Here is a 7,965-nt window from a genome sequence, read left to right on the forward strand (position 1 = left end):
AGCCACAGGCCCAGAGAAAAACCAGTGTCCAGTCGATACGGCGAGAGAAAACACCCCGCGGCAGCCTTGTTCTGGTTCGCAACAGGGAAAATGCAGCCGGGCACCCCCGTTTGCCGGCACCCGCTGTGGCTTGAGCCCGCGGTGGGGGAGAGGAGCAGGTTTGCAGCCGTAGCCCACCCCACGCCCCGTCCCCGTCCCCGAGCAGGGTGCCCTAGGCACGGCGTGGAGGACACCTTGCTCCCCGGGGTGTGTAGGAGAGCAGCACCCCTGGCATGGCGGGAGGCAGGCCGTTGCTATCTGCTGGCCTGTGTAATAAAGAAGGGAGTTTAAAAATAGACTTTGAGCTGCGATGCCGGAAAGGCAGCGAGACGTATAGAGCGGGTGTGTGTTTATCCTACACGCCCTGTGTCTGCCGCCCCGCTGGCACAGGGACCAGCCCCGAAGCAAAGGCACCGCTCGCCGGTGTCGGGTGCTGGCCGAGCGGCCCTCGTGCCTGTCCTTGCCACCTCCATCACCGCGTTAGGGCGGTGGGTGCATGGGGCTGCGGCGCGCCCTGATCTCTGCCTGGCAGGTACTCGGGCCGCTGAGAGACGCTCGCCCACCGCCCCATCCCAAGGCCATTTGCAGCAGTGGGGCGCGCACCCCTCGCCCACGCCGGACCGACCCGGTCTGCGACTCCTCCGCCCCCATATACCCAGACAAAGTGGCATCTCTCAGGACAAAGCCTTTCAATAGATCCCCTGCCCTCTGCCCTCTCCTGAACAATGAGAAATCAAGGAATATTGTCCGAGCTGAATAAAAAGATCTAAATTTAGAGTGTCTGATGTGTTCTTGGTTTCCTGCCATAACTCCCCTCCTCCTCCCCGGCCTCCCTCTTCATTGCTCGCTAGCCTTGTGCACAGAAAGGTTGCTGGTGGGGTGAGATCACCACCAAGACCCTGTCTCCCCAGTGATGAGACAGAGGGGAATTCCAAGTTCAACTCTAGTCTCTATTTTCGTAGGGCAGGGAGGAGGAGAGCACGCTGTTTTTTGCTTCACCGACTTAGATGTGCAGAGAGGAGAGGGAAACCTAAGGTCAAGGGAGAGGGAACTTTCTCTCCCACTTTAGCCTCCTTGTGTCCCGGCCCTGACGTGCCCCAAATATTCTGTCCATACATTTCCACCTGCTCACGGCACCCTCGCCTCCAGCTCTTCCCCCGCATGTCCTTGGAGCAGCACTGCCCCTGCGCTGCTCCAGCCCAGAAGCCCTGGCTGGTAGGACCCTTGCTGTCCTCCCACCTTCCCCCCACAGCTCTGGCAAGCAGCAAGCAGCTCAGAAAGTGCAAATAGAGGCAGAAAAAAGCCCGACCGAACCTAAAGAAAACGAAGAGGGGAGGGAGAGGAGGGGTGTTATCCAGGAATGTACTCCTGATGTTTAAACAAGGGACTCCCTTGGGTTTGTGCCTGATAAGGCTGGGTGTCAGGGGAATCTATTCATTTGTTTTCCTTTTTAAACAAAAAGGCCTTCCCATAACCACAGCGAGGAGGGAGCCAACACCTCTTGACAAACAAGCTTAAGTGCACACGCGGGATGCCTTTCTGTCTTGCTCCTGGAGAGGAAAAAAGCCTAGACTGTGAGTACTGATCACACCACTCAGGGTCAGTGGAAAGGGGAGTGTGGGCCAGCAGAGTTTTCTGGACAAGGATGGACACCAGGAGCTAACTCCAGCTTGCCAGCGCATCTGTGGGGTGTCTGGAGGTGCAGAGGTCCTTTCTGGTGGCAGGATCCAGGCAGATGGGCTGGGGCACTGCCTTAAAACCAAGAAAAACCCTCTGGCCCTCCTTCAGCTTTGAGCAGCATCTCCGAAGAGCCTCCTCCGACCCTCCCTGGCTTGGTGGCTGCGTCGGTGAGCAGGTGGAGCAGGGCTCTGAGGCCAGCCAGGCTCTCCCACGCTTAGCTCTCTTTCCCTGGCTGCGTAATCTGGCAGGGGCAGGGGATTATGAGGCTTTTTATTATTATTACTATTAGTTTCCCTTTTGCCAAGAGTCTGGGGGCAGGTTCTTTGGAACAAGACGCGCATGCACCAAGGCCAGCACGCCAGAGCTGTTGGTGGGACAGGAAGGGGGACGGAGCAGCACGAGGTGCTCACAGGGAGGGGGAGGGCTGCCCCAACCGATATCGTGTGAGCAGGCAGAGAAACCAACCGGGGCTGGTCCTGCTGGGGCGGAGGGGAATGCCCCCCTTCCTTCCCTCTCAGCCAGGGTGAATGGCACACGGGGCTCAAGAAGCAAAAGGGAGAGCCAGGAGCCATTTGTTGGTGGAGAGCAAGTTTAATGCCCGTTCCCAACTTAGAGGGATTTGCAGCGCTGGAGGCTGGGGAATGGAAAAATTCAGGTCTCCCGTTCCACATGTAGCTGCTGCCAGAAAGCATCAGGCTAATGGATGCAGCAGGGTGGGAAGGGAAAAACCAGAATCAAGGCCGCTGAAGATGAGGCCTCCTACCATGGTCTGGCTTGTCACCAGTGTGAGGGAGCAGCAAGAACAGGGCTCCTCCACAAAAGAGGACAAGCCAGAAGCCAGGAGTGACCCCAGTCCAGGTGGTGACCCCACTGATGTTGGTACAGTCCCTCCATACCTGAGCAGAGACAGAGATGGGACTGGAGATTAAGTGACCTACAAAGTGGGTCTTTATTGGGTCCATCTAGGAAAACTATTCAGTAAGCCAGGAGAGCAGGAGACAGGACCAGGCACGGCTACACCTACAGCATAGCTGGGGTTAGGTGGAGTTCCTGGGCCATGAGGATGTCTGGGTGCAAGCCCCAGATGAGGCTGGCCAGGAGAGATAAGGGCCAGTAATGCACTCAGTGCATGACAACCATCAGGGTATGTTCTCACACCCTGTGGGGGTCTGAGCTCCATGGACGGCTCCTTCTGAAATGCCCTGTCTGATGTTGGCTGGGTGACACACAGCCTGGGCAGGGACATGGAGCTGGGTCAGGATGGTGGCACAGAACCAGGGCAGAATCACAGTGTGGGGACAGGGGACTTGGAGCCAGGCTGGCATCAGAACTTGACAGCAGGGCAGGGACATGAATCTGCTTCAGAGAGGCAGAGATGAAAAAGGGGTCCCAGAGGCAGGCAGACATGGGGAGGGGTGTCAACCCCCCACTGCGAAGATGGCAGATAGTGGTAGGTGGCATGGGAGAGCTAGCGCTGAGGAGCCGCAGGGACAGAAAAACGGATGCAGTAGTGCCCTAGGCTCTGTGGGGAAGCAGTGGGGTGCAAAAGGTCTATGGCCTTCACCCCAGGAGGACCAGGCTCCAACATGTGCAGCTCAGGACTGGAGACACCTCAGCTCATCGCTAGCAAGCAGCAGGAGCAGGGCTGCCCAACACAGGGGACAGGCCCAGGAACAAGCACAACCCCAACACAGTCCCACAGATGATCAACACCACCAAGGTGATGATGGGGACAGGTTCCAATCCCAGCCCTGGCAAGGCAAGGTCTGGTCAGGAACAGCAGGAGACACGGCTGGAGACATGGCTGCAGCGTAGGTCCAAGGTGCATCCTGGAGACAAATCTAGCACCATCTAAGGTCAGGAGTCCATCTGTGACAACCAGTCAGGAAACTAGGACAGCCACAGATCCACCTACAACATAGGCCAGAAGCAGGTAAAATGGTGGTCCCAGGTGAGCCTGGCCTGGGCCATTAAGACCTACTGATGTGCTCAGGGCACTACCAAGCTTCAGCCGTCCACATGGCAGGACATTCCCAGCTCTTCAGGACATGGGGTTGGTAAATCTGTCCCTGGTGAGGCTCACCATCTGGGCAGGATGCTGGTTACCTAAACGAGCCAGAGGGAAAAGAGGCTTGAAAGCCAAGACACACCTGAGCAACATGTAGTCAAGCTGAACTATCCTTGCCTGGCCTCATCCTTCTTTTGCTCGTTCTCCTTCTCCCTCTGGAATGACAATGCAAGATACTGCCTCTATCTCTGAAATCTATGCCAAGAAACTTTTATTTTTAAATTCACAAACAATGACCTAGCAGCTGCTCCAAGGCTTTTTTTTTTTTCCCTTGCTAACAGTGTGGAAATTATATATATATTTAATTAGCTCATCGGAGCTAAATTTCCCTTCCCACCATTCTTCATTAAAGGCAGATGTAAAATGACCCTCGACTCCAATCTCTATTAGAGGGGGTGTGACCCCTCTCCATCGAACAGAAGTTTTCAGAAAGCCAGTTTCTCCCATCCTGCCTCTTTGCTTTGTCCAATTGTTGGCAGAGGGAGCCAAGAGTTTAGAATGCCATTTTGGCTGCCTCTCCATTATCTTGGGCAGAGGGAGGGTTGAGATACCTCAAAGAATGGAAAAATCCCGATAAAGGAGGGGAGTGTGGTACAGATATACCCTCGCGTCTCGCAGGCCCTTGGACCTAGATGGGATCCAAGGATGCTTTCTTGTTGTTAAAAAAACCACAACAATTTTTTTTTTTTAAATATCAGCCACCTAAAGTTCTTGCTGGACTTGAAGTCAAGCCCAACCTGCAGATCTTTTCCTTCTGACCCCAAAGACTGGCCCTTCCCCATGTGCTGGCCACGTGCCGCTCCGGGACAGCTCTCCTGAGCTCACGCAGAGCGATGGGGGCCCGGGAGCTCCCTGCAGCCTGGTGCTGCCCAGACGGGGCTGCCCATCCCCCCCACGCACACCACGCTGCGGGCAGAGGACCATCGTCTCCGCATCAGCATTGTCTGTCACAGTGTGTGCATTTGTCGGCCCGAGGCACGGCGAGGGGATGCCGCCTCCTGTTCACACCTCTGATGAAAATTTGGTTAAAACACACAAAACGTTCTGTTTGCTTTGTGTTCGCCCTGAAGGCATTGCTTTTCTTCTTCTGTCCCCTTTTTTCCAGAAAGGTGCTGGCCTGGCTGCCCTGGTCCCTCAGGTCCAGCAGTGATGAGGGAGCACACATCCCCTTTTTTCCCCCTCACCAACCTGCCAAGACATTTGTGTGGGCAACAGAAGACAGAGTTCATCACACGCACGTGCTGCACGACCACCACTCCCCAGACTGAGAATCGGCATGTGCTCCAAGGTGCAACGAGATCTTGTCCTTTCCACTGAAGCAGCCAACCAGGGACACTTGAAACACGGATTTTGGTACCTGTGCCACATCTCAATCTTTCTGCCATCCTTCTCATTCTTCTCCCTGCTCCATTTATTCATGGCCTGGATCTGGACTTGCCTTAACTAAGCAGAAAATAACAGCATGCTGGATGCTTCTGGCAGGCTTGTCTGCCACAGCGACTTGGACTTGACTCCAAGCCACTGATCTAGGTGGTTGTCTCTTGCTTTGAGAGGTGTCTGTCAGGATTTCTGGATCAACGGTCACTGGATGCATATGCTGTGATTTAGACCCCTCCGGACACCCCAGCCTCCCCAGTCAATCTGCTTGGCATAGGTCCAAGACAGGACATGCCAGATGGGCTGTTTTGGACCTGGCAGTTGTTGGCAAGCCTGGGCTTCTCTGCATTGCCCTGGTCCCATGATGGGTATACCTCAAAGTCTGGTAGTTGTTTGATTACTGCCTTAATCTCCTCCAGTGTCTGAGCCACAATAGAAGGTCAAGTCAGACGTAAAGGCCGGCTCCTGCCGCTGGTCTGGAGTGACTGCGAATAGGTCAGACTTATCTCGAGAAAACACAGCTCCAGGAATGGCGCAGCCCCTCTGGTCAACCTGTCTGGCCTCTCTTTCTCCATCCCCCAGACTCGGTCCTGGCGGGACCCTCTGTGGGGCTGCCGGGGCCACAGGAATCTCAGCAATGCCTGTCACACAAAGCCTTCTCCAGTGACAATAGCTACTTCCTTCCTTCCCCCATTCCTCCTTCCACCTCTGCAGCTCTCACATGTTCCCAGACCTGCTCCCAGTGCCTTCCAGAAGGCCCTGAGCAAAACCCCCCCTCCCGCCCTCCTCTCCGAGCCCAGCTGGCCCCTGCCGTGCAGGGCAGCCAAGTGGGTGCTTCTGGGGAGGAGGGGTGTCCCCATCATGCAGCTCTGCTTGGGAACAGACGTTTTCACATCTCTGTCTGTGACTGAGGGTGTGGTTTCAAAATTGGCATGAGTCGCTTGGAAAAAAGCTTCTGGAGAGAGCGGCTCTCCTGCCGTCTCCCCTCTCCCTCCAGCTGTGCATTCCCCCTTTTTTTTTCCTGGTTTGTTCATTTTGCTGGGATCATTTTCAGCTGGATCAGCTCCAACTTGCCACCCATTCACCTGTGCCGACGTAGGAAGCTGGAGAAGGTACGGCCAGGATGGAGGCACCATCTCTTTTGCTGGCAGCAGAAGCTTAGACCAGTGGAAACCAATCCTGAAGTCACCTGCTCCCAACCTCTCTCTCTTCACGCTGGGGAGCATCTCTACGGCTGTGTGGGATGTGTGTATCTGTGGCTCTGCCTCCACGCGAGGGATGCTCTGCGCTTCTCCAGAAGGCCACACAAGTGTGTGCAGAGAGGTTTTCACCGTGGAATTTCTTGCGTGGGAACGGATGCCATGCAAATGGCCCAGACATTCTCTACGGACTCGTGCGTGTCCCAATACCCATGCCTGTGGGATCATCTGTATTTCTTATGTGAGGTGGCCATGGTCTAGCTTTGCCTTTTCCTTGCCCACATGGAGTTTGACGAGCCCGGAGCTGGAAGCCAAACCCACATGAGCTGCTCCATGCTTCTGGGCCTTGGCTGAGGGAAGCAAGGCTGGAAGAAGCAGCAGGGTTGCTGTAACCCACCGTCTTCTCCCCCTCCTCAGCCTATTTCCTGACACAGTTCCTATATAGGACAAGCTTCTGTTGCAATCAACTGTTAGGTTAATGAAACCCTGAATCAAACCCCCTTTTCTCCCCCCTCTGCAGCGAAACCATCCCAGCGGGCAAAGCAAATCCCAGGTATCTATTATCTGCTCCGAGGGAGACCCGTCCCCAAGGACATGTGTGGGAACTCGGGCTGGCGCAGCCTGCGGGGACAGGGCTGGCTGATACGAACCTTTAAACCCCCCCCATGTGAGCGCAGCAACGCTCACCGCTCTCACTGAGGACGGTAGGCAGAGGGGGAGGGAGGGGTGGCATTGATTAACTGGGCTTTCTCTTACCCAGCACCAGCAGGTAGCAGGCCAGGGGCTGGGAAAGGCGAGAGAGCTTTTGGGCATTGCCTGGCAGGGAGTTTGCTGGTTCACCGGTGGTCTGGAGGTGACCTGGCTCTGTGGTGTGGATCACTGGATTTGGAGAGAGGGTGCTACATTGCTTTGGGAGATTTTCTACCCAGGATCAGAGCTAGTGCAGGGCCACTCCAATTGCCGGCTTAGCCAGGGGTGGTGAGCACCCTTTAAAACCTGCTGATGCCAGACTAATCTGTGTATCTTTCTAATGCGGTGCCTTTCCTTATTCTAGGTTGGCCTTGCGATCCCTGCCTGACTCTAGATGTTTCCAGAGATATTTTTTGCCTTTAGCACTAATGGAAATTACCAATCTAAGGACTTCAGGATATTAATACCATGTATTTGTTTTCCTGCCTCTTCTTCTGGATTGGGGGGTTGAAGCTTAGCTCACGGTGAGGCTAGAAGAGCCTTTCTCTCTGCCTTTTATGTTAAGCTGGCAGGCTTAAAGGAGCAGCCTTCCCCTCATTTGTACCTTCACTGCATCCCACATCTGGGGAGATGCTGGCCACCTTCTGCTGAGGGACTGGGCTCATCAGGAGCTGGTGGCAGTGGGGTGTTCTCTGGTCCTCCTCTAGCTCCAGGCAGGGATGCAGCAATGGGCTCTGAATCATAAAGACCTGTGATTATTGCCGAGAGGTGGTGCTGGGTAGAGACGCCAAGCTTGGACTGCTGTTTCTGTAAAAGTGCAGGCAAGCTGGAAGGGGCTGAGGGGACGGAGCACGAGTTGTATAGAACAGATCCTTTAGTCCTATCTGGCGCTAGCAATAATGGCAACAATAG

Source organism: Opisthocomus hoazin, chromosome 8 (assembly GCF_030867145.1).
Source record: "Opisthocomus hoazin isolate bOpiHoa1 chromosome 8, bOpiHoa1.hap1, whole genome shotgun sequence".
Taxonomy (NCBI): domain Eukaryota; kingdom Metazoa; phylum Chordata; class Aves; order Opisthocomiformes; family Opisthocomidae; genus Opisthocomus; species Opisthocomus hoazin.